At 45.7% G+C, this 16,234-nt stretch overlaps 1 non-coding gene across 1 annotated transcript; it reads right to left on the reverse strand.

Annotated features, from left to right (window-relative positions):
* Positions 1-5,103: 5,103 nt before the first annotated feature.
* TRNAQ-CUG (transfer RNA glutamine (anticodon CUG)) lies at positions 5,104-5,175 on the reverse strand. Its single transcript has one exon. It is a non-coding gene; the product is annotated as a tRNA-Gln (tRNA).
* Positions 5,176-16,234: the final 11,059 nt, after the last annotated feature.

Below are 16,234 nucleotides of genomic sequence, written 5' to 3' on the forward strand. Positions count from 1 at the left end.
ACCATGGATATGACCGGGGTTCTCTTGTTCTCCATTTTAGGGATTTACAATGTTCCAAATACACTAAACTGAAAGAAACAGCCTCAGAAATAGTAGGGGAAGGTGTATGGCAGGTGTGCTCTGAAGCTCCAAATCTTTTTCTCCAAAGGGGCACTCTTTTTTTTTTAGTGGTGCCTAGGAACTAGATGCACACATAAGCCTGGTATCCTAAGGAGAAACAGGAGGGCTTTGAAAGCCAGTTTCTCCAGAAACACAAGCATCCCTGGATGGGCTCAAACCATCAACGTTTGTTAGCCAAAGGTACTAACAGATTGAGCCACTGAGACATTTGGCAAGGTCAGCTGTAGGCTATTGGTCATTTGTATTATATACATGATTGGCTCACGTTCCTGGTCAAAATCTTATGATTTCTAGTTATAAGAGAAATCAATACTGGGGATATAATGCACAACATGACGGCTATAGTTAATCCTGCTGTATAGTATATTTGAAAGTTGTTAAATAGTTAAGAGTTCTTATCAAAAGGAAAAAATACATTTCAAAAATTTTGTATCTGAATGAGATGATGGATATTTACCAACCTTGTGGTAATCATCTCACAATATGTAAGTCAGGTCATGAGGCTGTATATCTTAAACTTATAAAGTGGTGTATGCATCTCATTTCCATCTCATTAAAACTGGGCGAGGGGAGTATATTGTACATAATCATTTCACTGTACAGAAGTACAGAGAAGTGTTCTCTGTGTGCAAGCAACACTTCTGTTTTGCCTAACCTCCCTCCCTGCTCCAGAAGCCTAAGGGCACGGAAGGCTCTGAGTCCAAGAGTCGTGTGGTTACCCAAATTTGGGCGCTGACCAAAAGAGCGGAGAACTCCCAGGATCGAACATCAGGCTCCAGGGTGACAACTGCAGCCTCTCGTTCTGAAGTCATCCATTTTCCAGTTCGTTGCTCCACTTCACATGTCCTGCGCCTCACGAGTCCCCCTAAATCCCTGGGTGGAGGGGTGGGCAGAGCAGGCGCGCGCGCAAGTGCGAGGAGAGTCGGTTCTGCCTCCATCGCACTCCCCACCCTCCCATCCCCCCGCCTCATCTGAATTCCTCTAGTCGTGAACTCCACCGGGGCAGGGACTTTGGGTTTGCTCACCATGCACCTCCTCTCTTACAGAATTGCCTGACACTTAGTAGGCGCCCGATAAATGCTCGGTGGAGGAGTCCGTTCAGCTGCAAGGGCCTGAAGGGGACAGGAAGGGCACCAAGAAATTCACTTGGACTATGAATTTTAGTTCTGGAGAATGCCCTGAATGGGAAGACGTGAAAGCCCGCCATTCTTTAAAATCTTTATCCTGGAAACTGATTGAGAACCAGCTCAATGTCCCAATGGTGGAAACATCTAGAGGACACCACCTAGAACGTCAATGAGCTCCCTTCCAAGACAGTGTGGTGGCCTCAGTCTAGGGATGGGATTGGCACAGGGAGAAAGATGAGGAGGAGAGGTAAAGAGAAGGAGGTAGGTGAGAGTGAGAGCAGTCTGGAAGATGAGAAGAAAAGGGCAAAGGAATGAAAAGAAAGCTGAGAGACACCAACACTAGCCACGGAAAGAAAAACCAATTTAAAAAGTTGAGGTTATTTGGGTGAGTTAATTGCTCTCAACCACAGCACAGCAGGTTGTCGTTGGCCAACGGTGATGGTACAGTGGTACAGTAGTACTCTGCATTGCGAGCCTAGTAACCTTGTCTTGAATCCGAGTTATGATGTTATCTAACTCACTGTTATCTAATTCATTGTTTTCCTTGTTAAACAACCCCCATTAAAGCCGTTATGATATGATGAAACTTCCCGCTATGAAACTGGAGACTGCAAACAATTGAATCAAGCTTTCAAGGTCCCACCTGGTGGAACTCCCAGCCTCAGCTCACAAGGAGCAGAGACCTGCCTCATTTGGAGGAAAGGCCAACAGTCGCCCAGAGGCTAGGTCTGCAGCACCCCAGTCCTAACCCGAGCACCCCCCACCCCCCGCCCGCTCCTGAGAGGCCAGGCAAAGGCAGCAAAAGGGCTTGACCCCCGTGCACCGGAACAGCTCTTTTTATTTTATAGGAAAGATTGAAGAAAAGCACCCAGCATTGCCTTGGAAAGCAAATTCTTTGCTACTACTAGTTAGAAGACAAACCCCCCCCCCCAAAAAAAATAGAAGACAAAATCCCAGCTGTTCATCATCTAGTTTGTTCAGTCTGTAGTGTATGACTTTCCCCTGATGTCCTAATTATCATACTGAAATGGACTTTTTCTTTTGGTACAAATTCTCCATAAATTTTAACATATATGTAGATTTGCGGAGTCATCACCATAATTAGAATACATAACAGTTTCATCTCACCAAAAATCTCCATGCTATTTTGTTACTGTCACAACTCCCCACAAACATAGCCCCTTGCAATCACTAATCTGTTGATCGCTATAGTTCTATCTTTTTGAGACTGTCCTAAGAATGGAAGCATATAGCACATAGCCTTTTCAGACTGGCTTCTTTTATACAGCATGGAGACTCTGAGATTCTTTTAAGTTGTATATATCAACAATTTCTTTTCATTGTGGAATATTCTATCCAGTGGGTATACCACTGTTTTGTCTATCAATTAACACTTTGAAGGATATGTGATGATTGTAGCTTTGGCTTTTTACAAATAAAGTTTTTATGAGCATTCCTGCAGAGATTTTTGTGTGAACTTAAGTTTTTGTTTCTTTAAGGCAGATTCCTAGCAACCCAAGTTTGCTAAATTGTATAGTACTTGCATGCTTAACTTTATGAGAAACTGCCAAATCTTTTCTAGGGTGACTATACCATTTTACATTCTCAGCAGTGTTATGAGAATTCTAGTTACTCCTTATCCCAGAGACTTGGTACTGTCATTTTAGTAGATGTGTAATGATATTTCACTATGGTTTCAATTTGCATTTCCCTAATATCTAATTATGTTCATGTACTTATATCCTTTAAGGAAGTCTGTTCATGTCTTTTGCCTAATTTTTCCATTTTTATTTCCTTATTGTTAATTTTAAGATTTGTTCATATATCCTTGTCACCAGCCTTTGTTATATTTGTGATTTAATTTTTTTCTCTCAATCTATAACTTTTCTTCTCTTAGCTGTTTTTTTTTAAAAGATTTTATTTATTTCTTCATGAGAGACACAGAGAGAGGCAGAGACACAGGCAGAGGGGGAATCAGGCTCCATGCAGGGAGCCTGAAGTGGGACCTGATCCCTGGGTGGCTCAGCGGTTTAGAGCCTGCCTTCACCCGGGGCATGATCCTGGAGTCCCGGGATCAAGTCCCGCATCAGGCTCCTGGGTGGAGCCTGCTTCTCCCTCTGCCTGTGTCTCTGCCTCTCTCTCTCTGCCTCTCTCTCTCTGTCTCTCGTGAATAAATACATAAAATCTTTAAAAAATAAAAGAATGACTAGGGGGTTTCATGGGAATGGTGGTAAGGGAGGGCCTCTCTGAGGAGATGATGCCACATTCAAAAGAGAGAAACAAGCAAAATCAAAGCTGGTGGCATTCTCGGTAGAAGGCATAACCAGTACAAAGGTCCTGAGGCAGGGAGGAGTGCGGTCTTTAAAAAAAAAAAAAAAAAAAAAAAAAGTGGGACCTGATTCAGGGTGTCCAGGATCAGGTCCTGGGCTGAAGGCAGGCAGCGCTAAACCGCTGAGCCACCCGGGCTGCTCTCTTAGTGTTTTTTTTTTTTTTTTGAAAACTTTTTAATTTCAATGATGTACAATTTATTTTTTTCTTTTTCTGGCTAGAACTTTTGCTGACATACTTAAGAACACTGCCTAACCCCACATTATGAAGATTTTCTCCTATAAATTTTCTATTTTTACATTTTACATTTAGTCTGTGCTCCATTTTGAGTTAGTTTTTGTATAAACTGTATGGTTTAGGTGGAATTTTTCTTCACATCTATGTCCAATTATTCGAACAGCTTATTGAAAAGGAGAAAAAAAGGCTTTCTCCACCGAATTGCTTTTACACCTTTGTCAATAATCAATAGGACATGTTTCTCTAGTCCTATTTCAGGACCCTCTGTTCTGTTTCATTGGTCTGTGAGTCTATCCCTTTGCTAATCCGCAATATCTTGCTAACTGAAGCTTTCTAGTAAGTCTTAAAGTTGGGTAGTGTTATTCCTTTAACTTTATGCTACACAAGTATATTTAGTTCTTTTTAGGTCTCTAGCTCTCTGCCATTGCAGACAAACAAAATGAGACTCTGTTTATATCTTCAGAAACTTTAAAACTACAAAGATTCTGTGAATAGAAGGAAAAGATCATGGCCTTCTTTTCCTATGGTGTCTTCTTGGGTAGATCCAGGCAGGACGAAGGGGGAGCATCACCGGCGGCCGCGGGTCGGGGAGCGGGAGTCCCCGCCAGCATCTCCCTTTCCCGCCAAGTTTAGGGTTCACGGAGACGCCCCACGCCCAAGGACACGGTCCCGGACGACCGCGGCCCTCCTGGCCTGACTGACACTCGAGGTTCTTCTGAGACTGGCGGGAAAGGGCCCGAGGGAAAGAAGATGAAATGCGCCCAACCTTCCGCTCGAACCCGGGACCCGGAACCGCATCTCAGCACCGACCACGGCGGCGGGACACGCTGCGCCGCCCTCGGGCTGTTTTCTACCCGCAGGCCGAGGGGTGCAGTCCCGGGACGCGGCGGGAGCGGGTCGCCGGGCACGGTCTGACGGCAGCAGCCTCCGCCTCTCCCCCCGCCCCCTGCCCCCCCCCCCCCCCGGGCCCCAGGGTGACCCCGCCAGGGGCCGCACGGCCCGGTGTCCCCGCTGTGGCCGCAGGGTCCGGGGGCGGGGAGCGGAGGGGCGCCGCTCTGAGAAGCAGCCTGCGGGGTCCCCGGCTTCGAGGAGGAGGAGGAGGAGGAGGAGGCGGAGCGCGGGGCCGCGGCTGCGGGGGAGGGGCGCCCGCCCGGAGAGGGAGGGGCGCCCACCTGCGCGGCGCGGGGTCCCCCGGACTGCCCCTTCCCGGACCCAGAGGGCACGTGCCACTCGCTGGGTGTTGGAGAGGAGGATAAAAAGGGGGCGCCGCGGCCCGGCCGGCCCCAGCGCAAGGTTCCACCGAGACTTGAACTCGGATCGCTGGATTCAGAGTCCAGAGTGCTCACCATTACACCATGGAACCGCCGGGGGCGGGCCTCCTCGGCTCTCCGAGGTGTGCACACCGCCCGCCTCCGCCCCGCGCGCCCGCCACGCGCCTCCTGCCGGCGTCTTCTCCCCTCGCGCTCGGCGCTCGGCGCTCGGCTCCTCGTCCGCCAGGGGCCGCCGGGGCTCACCTTCTCCCTGCCGCTCCCCGGGCTCGCGTCTCGGGGAGCCAGCTCGAGTCCGCTTGCGGGAGAACGACGGGGACGGGCTTTGGGGGCGCGTCCCCCGGGTGCACCTGCTCTGCCCGGAGGCGCGGTCTCCTGCCCAGGGGCAAAGTTCCTGCCAGAGTGAAGAAGCCTTCCTTTCCTTCTCTTGGCGCCTCATCTCTTCCCACCGCCCTGGGAGCTCGGGGGACCGACCGAGCGGGACTTGGGACTTCCCGGGGTCCCCCCCCGCGCATTCCGTTCCGATCCTGTTTCTTTCCTGTCTTCGTGCTGTCTTCCTCGACACCCATTTTCTGTCGCTGCCCCAATCTCCTCCGTCCCTTCCTTCTTGGCTACTCCTTACTCCTCTCCATCTCTTCGCTCCGGGCTCTCCAGACCACCACTGTCCAGTCCAACGTGGGAATGGACTACCCAGCCTGAGAGGACGGTGAGAAAGACTTGTCTCTGGTCAGGACCCTTTGGGGGTCCATGCTGGGAGGAGGCGGAATGAGCGGCCCCAGCGGCACGGCTGAGGGTCCACAGCCGGTCGCCGGGCTCGAGCGGGACAGGCTGAGCCAAGGCGACTCGGTGCCTGGGGCGACCCTACGTAGGCAACACCGCGTTCCGCAAGACTCAATCTGGCCGGCGAAGTCCAGGGGAATCGAGACCTGCGGCGGCCTCGCCCTCCGCAAGCCCTTTTATGTGGCAGGACCACGGCGCCTCCTGATGGCCCGCGGTGACGGCATCCCGGGGTCCGCACCACCTAGGACGCCGCAAGGTCTTGTCAGAAGAAAACCAGTCCAACTTCCCAGTTAGAAGAAGGTCCCCTTGGACCGAGGCGCTTACCAAGAAATCGCCCCCGCCTGTGCTCTGGGCCGAATCGGGAGCCCGAGAGCCGCGCACTCGTGGCCTGGTCCTGGGAGCACAGCCGCGTCCCCGCACGAGGACTTGGGGCCGAGTCGTGGCGCCTGTACACACCTAAAGGCCCTTTTGAGGGGCGCTCGGCACAGCCTCGCCCCCGGAGAGCTCCCAGGTCCGAAGGGTAAAACCAGACAGCGTTGCCGGCTTCAGTTCGGGACTGAGTCCTCTCCCTACTATGAATCGCAAAGCTGCCCCGGCCCCTGTACCCCACCCCATGAGCAAGTCTCGCGGCCCTCCACGACCTGCAGTGGTGTGGTCCGCTGTAAGTAGGTGATAACATTTTCTCCTGGGCCTTTTTCCTCAGTGGCTATATCTGCATCTCTGTCTCTGTCTCTCTCGTTTTTTCTCTCTTCTCACCTGGTTGTCGCACTCCCACCTTTCTCTTCTTCAACCTTTCACCAGCCAGAGTCCTCACAGGCTGAGGCTGCTGCAAGATCCTGAGTGGAGAGCTCCGTGCAATTCCAAGTGGTGCCCTCTAGACCTTTCCACGATTGGACATTTACATGATTCAGCTGCCCCTGTAAAAGTTTTAAACAGCAACCACCTTTAAAAGCATTTCCCATCCTTCCATTCGGGGGTTCTTCTAGGACTAAAACTTATTAGCCCAAGTGAAATATTTGGTCCCTCCCAGCACCCTGCCGCGGAATGCATCCTTCACCAGACATCTGTTGGGTGCCTACTGGGTGCCAGGCCCTGCTGTGCATGGGGGCTGCATGGTGAGTAGACCCCAGGCCCTGTCCTTTGGAGCCCTCCTCTGGAGGCACTGAGAGCACGCAGCAGTTTGGGGGCACAGCCCATTCGTGTCCTTCCCACAGCACCTGTCCTGGCCAAGGAACTCATGGTGAGCTCTAGGGGTGACGCGCAGGGAGGAATGGCAAATGGATGACTTAGGCCCATGAACCTGTGGTCATCACCTAGAGCAGGGGGAGGAGAGGAGCAGGCAGGGAGGCCCCTGAGCCTGGCATGGGGTGTTGAATGCCCATGTGCTAGTATCAGTGCCCCCCAAATGTGCCAAGTATTAAGACTCAATGTCTCCAGTGCCAGCGGGTTTTGAGTGTGTTTTTAGCAGAGGATGGAGGGGTTGGGGAGCAAGTTGTCACCCATGGCAACACCAAAATTTTGTAATAACTTGGTCTCTGTGGTCTAATCAGCACCTATTCGCTGTCAGTGGAAAGGTAGGTGATTTTCAAGCCCATCGCCAGAAGTTCTCATCTTTACTTAAACACATTTTCTGGCTTTCAATTACCAAAGCTTTTCCAGCTGCTTTTGTCTTTCAAGTGGTGATCTCACCCAGGAGCTCTCAGTATCCCCCTTCCAAGATCACCCCCCCCCCTCCATTTTGATTTGTGGGCACAGCTGGGGCAGCTGCAAGTCTCAGTCATCCTTAATTCACCTAGTTCTGCCCTGTCCCATGGCTTCTTTCCATCCTTACCAGATGCCTCTGTGCCTCTGGTCCCTCTGTGCCATCTAGAGTGCAAAGTCCACATCTGATGACATCTGATGACCTAGCTGATGGACATCTGGATTCCAGGAGAACTGCTGGGGCCAGAGGCTGAAGGCACAGGCCTCAAAAATCACCAAGTGGTCAGCCTCTAGGTTACTGAGGCTCAACACAGTATTATCCACACCATTAAGGATGCCATTAACACTTTGATTTGAGGGTGTCACATCCTTACTTTTTTATTATTATCAATAGACATTATTTTTAAAGAACAATTTGAGGTTTGCAGATTAATAAATTAGTTCATATGCACTCTGTTCTCCCTCACACAATTTCCCCATACATTCTTACATTATTATGGTACATTTGCAAGTGATGAAATAATATTGACACATTATTAACTGAAGCACGTAGTTTACATTAGAGTTCATTCTTTGTCATACAGTTCTATGGATTTTGACAGATGCAAGTCATGAAAACACCACTACAGTATCATACATAACAGTTTTGCTGTCCAAAAAGTCCCCCTGTTCTGCCTATTTATCCCTCCTCCCCTCACAGACCTATGGTAATCACTGATCTTTTTATTGTCTCTATCTATAGTTTTGCCTTTTCCAAAATGTCCTGTAGCTAGCTACTTACACAATGTGTAGACTTTGCAGGGTGGCTTCTTTCACTTAATGCTATGTATTATTAAGGTTCCTGCATGTCTTTTATGGTTTCGTAGCTCATTTCTTTTTATTGCTAAATACCATTTTATAGATGTGTCACACTTTGTTTATCCAGTCAGCTATTGAAGGACATCTTGGTTACTTCCAGTTTTGACAATTGTGAATAAATCTGCTATACATATTCATCTGCAGGATTTTGCTTGAACATAAGTTTTCATCTCATCTGGGCAAATACTTAGGGCTGTGATTTCTGGATCAAAGGTAAGAGTATGTTTAGTTTTGTAAGAAACTGCCAAAGCGTCTTCTAAGTGATTTTACAATTTTGCATTCCCATCACTAATGAATGGGAATGCCTCTTCATCCACATGCTTGCCAGGATTTTTTTTTTTATCAGTGATTTGATTTTAGCTATTCTAATAAATATGTAGTGGTATCTCATTGTTGTTTTAATTTACAATCCTCTAATGACAAATGATTTTGAGCATCTTTCATAGGCTTATTTGTCATCTGTATATCTTTTCTGATGAGGTATCTGTTTAGATCTTTTGACCGTTTTTAATGCAGTCATTCACTTGCTTATCTTTGAGCTTTAAGAGTTCTTTGTATATTTTGGATACCAGTCCTTCATCAGATACATGTTTTGCAAAGATCTTCTCCCAGTCTGTGTCTTGTCTTTAATTGGCTTAGTGGTGTTTTTCATAGAGTGGAAGTTTTTAATTTTATTGAAGTCCAACTTATCATTTTTTTCTTCCATGGATTGTGCCTTTGGTGTTGTATCTATGAAGTCATCACCAAACCCAAAGTCACTTAGATTTTCTCCTGTGTTATCTTCTAGAAGTTTTATAGTTTTATACAGTCTATGATCTAAATTTTGTGAAAAGTATGTCTCTGTCTAGAGTCTTTTTATTTTTTTAACACGTGGATGTCCAGTTGCTCCAGCACTGTTTGTTGAAAAGGCTATCACTGTATGTTCACCATTAAGTTGCTTTTGCTCCTTTATTAAGATCAGCTGACTCTATGTAGGTCTATTTCTGATTCTGTTCCATTGATTTGTCTGTGTGTTCACCAATTCCACACTGTTTGGATTTCTATAGCTTTATTGCTTTATTACCTTGAAGTTGGTAGTATCAATCCTTTGGGGATTTTCCTAATCTTCACTATGAGAACCTGCTCAGGTTCCTGGAGGTAATATCTCACAAAATCCATGCCCCCAAGAATTTTAAACTCTCAAGCTATTCAATAATCAGCTTCTAGCAATTTGTCAATTACTGTTGAAGATTTCTGCTAGCTGCTGGCTCCAATAGCTTCTGTTCCTAGTAAGCTGTGATTCCCTGCATTAGCCTTCTCTCTAGTTTTGAGGCTGACATGGCCTATGACCTCACTTGTGTGGTCTATGAAGAGTCATTGATTTTCAGTTTTGTTAGCATTTTTTTCTTGTAAGGATTAGAGTAAGGACTTCCAAGTTCTTTTCATGTTGGAATAGAAACCTAGTTTGACTTTTTAAAAAAGATTTTATTTATTTATTTGAGAGAGAGAGCACAAGTGAGGCAGGGGTGGAGCAGAGAGAGAGAGACAAGCAGATTCCCGGGGCACCCAACACTGGCTGGATCCCAAGACCCTGAGATTATGACCTGAGCTGAAGGCAGATGCTTAACCGTTGGAGCCACCCAGGTGCCCTGATTTTTTTAAGTCAATAATATTTTAAGTTTATTTGTCCACTTGGCTGAACCAAAGGGTACTTAGATTAACATTGTTTTGGGGTGTTCCATGAGGATGTTTTAGATCAAATTAGCATTTGAATCAATGGACTCAGATAAGTAGGTTGCCTTCTATCATATGGGTGGGTATCATCCAATTATTTGAGGACCTGAATAAAACAAAAAGTGGAGAAATTGATCCCTTTTTTCCTTTTTTGCCTTTCTGCCTGAGCTGGCACATCAGTCTTCTCCTGCTCTTGGATTGGAATTTTTACCATTGGCTCCCTTGTTTCTCAGTCATTTGGACTCAGACTGAAATTACAACACTGGCTTTCTGGGTCTCCAGCTTGCAAATGGCAGATCCTTGGGCTTCTTATTCTTAGCCTTCATAATTGCATCAACCAATTCTTCATAATACATCTCCATTGGTTCTATTTTTTCTGGAGAATGCTTATGCAATATTATACAAATTCAATGATTTCAAATGTATAAATCAATAATTTTAGTATATTTTTAGGGTTGTCTGTCATCAGAGTCCAGTTTTAGAATATTTTCTTTGCCCTGCCAAATTCCTTCAAGCCTCTTTGCAGTCAATCCCTGTCTCACCATGACTACACCTGAGCAAAAGAACAATTTGGAAACAGACACCATTAAATTCAAATATTTATTAGATGGGACTTTCTATAGTGGATCCTTTTTTTTTTTTTTTAGTGGATCCTTTCCTTACATTAGGATAATTAGAAGAAAGATGCATTTTGGACTTTGTTTGGGGGAACTTCACATAGTGGCTATTCCATTGCTCTTCTTGAAGTGGTTCTCCTGTGCTCCTAAGCGGCACTTGCTATAAAATCTTTTCTTGTAACTCAGGAGAACAAGGAGTTAAACAACAACAACAACAACAAAAAATCTACTGTACGAAATGGTGATAGATGATGAATTCTCAGATGATGTTACCTGGAATTAAGTATTATACCATCTTTATTCTTTCAGAAATTTGGTTAGTAACATTAGAGAGATAATTCTCCAAGCCTGAAATGCTCTTCATAGTGTCCTTTAGTCATGTCATGAGAAGTCATGTGAAAGCAAGCACAAGATTTTTACTGTGCTTTTAAAATTTTTTTTCCTACAGGAATTAACATAATGTTTCTGAAAATTAAAAAATCAGGAAATTAGCAGGCACCTAGGTGACTCAGTTGGTTAAGATGTGATTCTTGATTTTGGCTCAAGTCATAATCTCAGGGTTGTAAGATTGAGCCCAGTAGTGGGCTCTGGGCTCACTGGGGAGTCTGCTTAAGATTCTCTTTCTCCTTCTGCCCCTCCCCTGCTCACACATGAGCCCTCTCTCTCTAAAATAAATAAATAAATAAATAAATAAATAAATAAATAAATAAATATTTTTTAAAAATCAGGAAAATAGGGACACCTGGGTGGCTCGGCAGCTGAGCGTCTGCCTTTGGCTCAGGGCATGATCCTGGGATCTGGGATTGAGTCCCACCTCAGGCTCCCTGCATGGAGTCTGCTTCTCCCACTGCCTATGTCTCTGCTTCTCTCTCTCTCTTTCTGTCTCTCATGAATAAATAGATAAAATCTTTAAAAAATGAAAATAAAAATCAGGAAAATAGAGATATAAAGATAAACATCTGAATTAGTTATTTATTGGTGCATATTAGCAGATTACAAAAACAGTGGTTTAAAACAAGACATAATTGTTATCTCACAGACCTGTAGATTCGGAAGTCTGGAATAGTGTGGGTAAGTTCTGTGCTCAGTCTCACAAGTCTGAAATACAGGTGTCAGCTTGCTATGTTTTCATCTAATTCTCAGGCTCCTCTTCCAGGCTCAATACAGTAACTGGCAGAATTCATTTGCTTATGGTTGTAGGACTGAAGTCCCTGTTTACTTATTAGCTATCAACCAAAGGCCATGCTCTGCTTCTAGAGATTGCCTGCATTTTTTCCCCCATGGGGCCTTTTCTATTGTCAGACCAGTAATAGTGCACTTAGTCCTTCTCATACTTGACTCTGATTTTGTCTTCTCCTGACAGCCAGAGAGAACTCTCATATTTAAGGAGTCATTCAATTAGACATCTGGCCCACTCAGATTACTCCCCATCTTAAAGTCAGCCATGCCATATAACAGCATCATCATGGGAGCAATATCTCTTCAGTCTAACAAGTTCCAGGGATTTGGGGGAGATATATTTGGAGAGCATTTTAGACTTCCGTTTCTGATAGTCCAACCTCTGGGTTCAGGGATTACATGTCCCCTCCAAATGCAAAATACATTTACCTTACCCCTAAGATTCCCAAAGTTTCATCCCATGGCAGCATCAGTTCAAAGTAAAAAAAAAAAAAAAAAAAAAGTAATTTTCATCAGCTCAAAATTCCAAAAGTGCACTTAAGTCATTTATATCAACTGTGGATGAGACTCCTGAGGGTGTCCATTAAGCACAGGGTACAAGTCTCCTTCCTCTGTAGACCTGTGAAACTACTCCCCAAGTCCAATAGTGGGACAGATATAGGATAACATTTCTTCAGGTTCCAACTCAAAAAGAGAGAAAATGGAAGGCATAAAAAGGTCACTGTTCCATAGTAATTTGGAAATTCACCTGAGCAAACTTCAGCAGTAATTCCTTTATTAGGTTTCAAGACCCGGGAAAAATCCTCTGTGACATGAGGCTTTGTCTTTGAGTTCCCATTTGTTTGCATCTTCATTTAATTCATCATTATTATTTTTCTTTCTCTCAAAGGCCTCTGGCTCTTCCTTTTTCTCTTCATGGCAGCATCCTCCCCTTAATGGTTGGAATGTCATCTCCACATGAACAGGTCTGATAGTGACCTTATTGTGGTTCTCTCCCCCATGAGGGGCTGCCCTCACCATCTCACTCCTCCAGGATCCTCTTCCCTGACTTGATTTCTCTCTGTAATGATTCTTTACACTTACCCAAGTGGCTTAGGAGGAAGCTTAGAATTGTGGAGCCTCAGAACTGATCTCTGCCATCTCTTCTTCAGGAGGAGAATAAATGACGGAGGTCTTCATAAAGGAATGACTCCCATGAGAGACATGACATTCCCCCAGGGATTAGAGCAGAGGAGGAAACCTACAGGGCAGTAGAGGCCCTAAAACCCAAATCACGGAAGCAGGGCCCACATCAGATAGGAATCCTTTCCAGAAATGTCACCACTCCCCATTGAAAGCCACCTTGCATGAGTGACTTGGTTGGCTCAAAGCAGAGTCAGTCTTGGGAGCACTGGGGTATTCAGAGTCTCCATTCTATGCTCTTTGTTTAGTAACTTTAGTAACTAGGCTTTTTCCGTACATGAAAATCTTCTGTGAGTTTTCGTCTAAAATGCAGCTTCTTGGGCCTTATCCCCAGCACCACACCGACCGTCATGTAGGTGTCCTATAGCTCCAAAGCTGGTGCCCAGGGACTGGAGCCCTGGCTGCTGCAGGATTTCACATTTCATGTTTAACATTCTGGGAGTTTATGTTACCTGCTCTAATTTGCATTATATATTCTGTATTATACACTAGATAAATATGCTCAAACCGATAATTAAATCACCCACTAAAGCAAATGTGATGTGGTGAAGCTGGCATTGGAATCTTTTTTGTTTTTTTTTTAATATTTTTTTTCTTTATTTATGATAGTTACACACAGAGAGAGAGAGAGAGAGAGAGTCAGAGACACAGGCAGAGGGAGAGGGAGAAGCAGGCTCCATGCACCGGGAGCCTGATGTGGGACTCGATCCCGGGTCTCCAGGATCACGCCCTGGGCCAAAGGCAGGCGCCAAACCACTGCGCCACCCAGGGATCCCCTGGCATTGGAATCTTGGGCATGCTTTTCTTAAGGCTGTGCTTTTATTGCTTTAGCACAGGCCCAGGACAGGGTTTGATTGGAAATATGATTGGGACTAGAGATCAGTAAATTGGTTAATCCTGGTAACTGTTATTTATTTGCTTAACAAGTATTTACTGAATGTTTCACCTAGCAGGCTCTTGTGAAGGCACTGGAGAGATGGAGTGGACAAGGCAGACAGAGTGCCTGCTCTCAGGAAGATGAGTTTTGGCACAGGAGCCAGATATCTTATAGATAATCATATAACTGCATTTTATTTGTGATTATGATAAGTATTATTTAATACTTTTGTGTTCTCTAATCCTAATCTACTAGCCAGTGATTTAAAAGTGAATATAAATAGTAGAACTATATAACTGTGATAAAAGATTTGTTGACAGAAAAGCCCTTCTGGTATTTTTAATAGTGGAAATACCTACATTTGATCCAAAGTCTCCTAAAAATTCTTTATTTATTTTTAAGTTGAACTTTTAATTTTAGCATCCCCTGAAATTTAGATGTGGGTTCCCAGAGAGTGTGTTAAGTACCTCCACAGGGAAGCTTGCAGCCAAGGCCAGTGTGGTGGATCTGCTGCCATCAAGTGATGAGGGAGTTTGGAAAAATCTCTTAATTTCTCTGGGCGTCAGTTTCTTTTTTTTCATATATATATAATTTTTATTTATTTATGATAGGCACATAGTGAGAGAGAGAGAGAGGCAGAGACACAGGCAGAGGGAAAAGCAGGCTCCATGCACCAGGAGCCCGACGTGGGACTCGATCCCGGGTCTCCAGGATTGCGCCCTGGGCCAAAGGCAGGCGCTAAACTGCTGCGCCACCCAGGGATCCCCTGGGCGTCAGTTTCTTCATCTGTAGATAAGGTTGTTACTCAAATTCTCCAAAGTCTCCTCCTGGTCAGTTTCTGAGTGCATGAGGGACTGAGGTGCCCATTAAGCAGCCCTGAGGGCAGCAACTGAGACCTGGCTTGGGCCCTTCTCTGTGTGTTTCCTGCAGGAGCCTGAGCTGAGCCCACATTGAAAATGGGGAACTGAGGGAGCAGATGGAAGACAGAGATCAGCAGGTTTGGAGGATGGGAAGAAGCCAAAGAAGAGTAGGAGTAGGGGGTTGCCAAAGGAGGTAAGAATAAGGACAAGGTCAGTCTTGAAAAATCAGAGGAAACTGAAGAATGCATACAGCAGCATCCAAAGCTGCAAGGATCAGCCTGAGCAGAACAGTGAAGGCTGGGAGAGTAACTTAGTCCACACTGAAGCTGTGCACCTGCTGAGGAGCCCCACATGACAAATTGGGGTTGGTCTATACTGCTGGGAAACACCAATTCAAGGAGGAGGTGGGTGTGACCATGAGGCTCTGCCCCAGACCCCTCTCTCTGACCTTGGAGCTGCCTTCACGGTGGATGTCCTCCAAGTAAGTGTAGGCTTAGAGGGATCAAATATGCTTAGATGAGGGTTGGAGATGTCCATTCTTACTGCAAATAGTTCTGCCCTAAGGTCAGGGAACTCTTACATCTGAAGCCATGATATTAATAATACTCTTCTGCATTTATGGTTGTGAAAGGCTTTACACAGAATATGTGTTGACTACTTGTTGAGTGTGTCATTTTCCTTAGGCTGTGTTAAGAACCTGGAATTCAGATATCAGTAAGGTTTTCCTGAGGAGGTCAAAGCAGTGAGAGGAAGATGCAGACCAAGTGCTGAGTCCTCCTAAACTGGGATGTTGTGTCAGTATAGAGGATGGGGTTGGGAGCTAGGCCAAGGACATCTCTTCCTAATGAAAAGATGAGCCATTGAGAGGAATCCCTGAGGAGAATTCCATTTTTATCAGAGCTCACCACAGGTGAGTGTCATGGGACATGGAGAATGTAGGACAGTCTCCTCTCTCAGGAAGGGGATTTGCCTCCTGAGAGGAACCAGAGCGTCCCTGACAGGACATTTACGACAGGAACATAGTTGAGATAATCAGAGATTTACAACCACTTTTAGTCTATCAGGGAAGGAATGCCTCTGAGAGCCTCCTCAGTGCTTGAAATGAAATACAGAGATGAAAACATTATCCCAACTCTCATGGGACTCTCAGCTTGGTAAACAGAAGTCATGAGAAATGTAGTAGTGGTGGGTTTGTTGTCCTTGTTTCCTTCTGTGTTTTCCAACAGCTATATGACTCCTGATGATCCCAAGCCTCCCAGATTTCAGCCTCTTGGACACAGCCAACACCTAGGCTCCATGTTGGCCCAAAGCAGTCAACACTAACAAGATCTCCAGAAGAAACTACTGGTGTCAGTAACTACTGACTGTGTTCTGGTCAGCTGGAGAA

The sequence above is a fragment of the Vulpes vulpes genome, chromosome 8, assembly GCF_048418805.1.
Source record: "Vulpes vulpes isolate BD-2025 chromosome 8, VulVul3, whole genome shotgun sequence".
Lineage (NCBI taxonomy): Eukaryota > Metazoa > Chordata > Mammalia > Carnivora > Canidae > Vulpes > Vulpes vulpes.